The following is a 216-nucleotide window of genomic DNA, read 5'->3' as shown; positions in this document are numbered from 1 at the left end:
GTAACAGAGTATCTGAGCGTGGATTTAAGAGTGCTGCGGCCCACTCTGGAGCCTGTAATGCTGTCAGGTGACTCCACCAAGGTAGAGTCTAGAAGGTAATGTGCTGTTTGTCCCTCTGAGGCTGCAGTTAGTGGAAGAAAGTCTATGTTGAGACTACTGTGGTGTTTTAGCTCAGTTCTGTGGGTTACTGTGAGGCTGTAAAGCCATAGCATGATA

At 47.7% G+C, this 216-nt stretch overlaps 1 protein-coding gene across 3 annotated transcripts in view; it reads left to right on the top strand.

Moving 5' to 3' along the window:
• Positions 1–216, top strand: part of pde4d (phosphodiesterase 4D, cAMP-specific) — a 129,077-nt gene that overhangs the window by 126,654 nt on the left and 2,207 nt on the right. The gene's annotated exons all lie outside the window — the stretch shown is intronic.

Source organism: Morone saxatilis, unplaced genomic scaffold (assembly GCF_004916995.1).
Source record: "Morone saxatilis isolate NCDOM2014 unplaced genomic scaffold, NCSU_SB_2.0 Contig16, whole genome shotgun sequence".
Classification (NCBI taxonomy): domain Eukaryota; kingdom Metazoa; phylum Chordata; class Actinopteri; family Moronidae; genus Morone; species Morone saxatilis.
The sequence above is the reverse complement of the archived record's forward strand: the minus strand, read 5'-3'. Positions and strand labels throughout refer to the sequence as shown.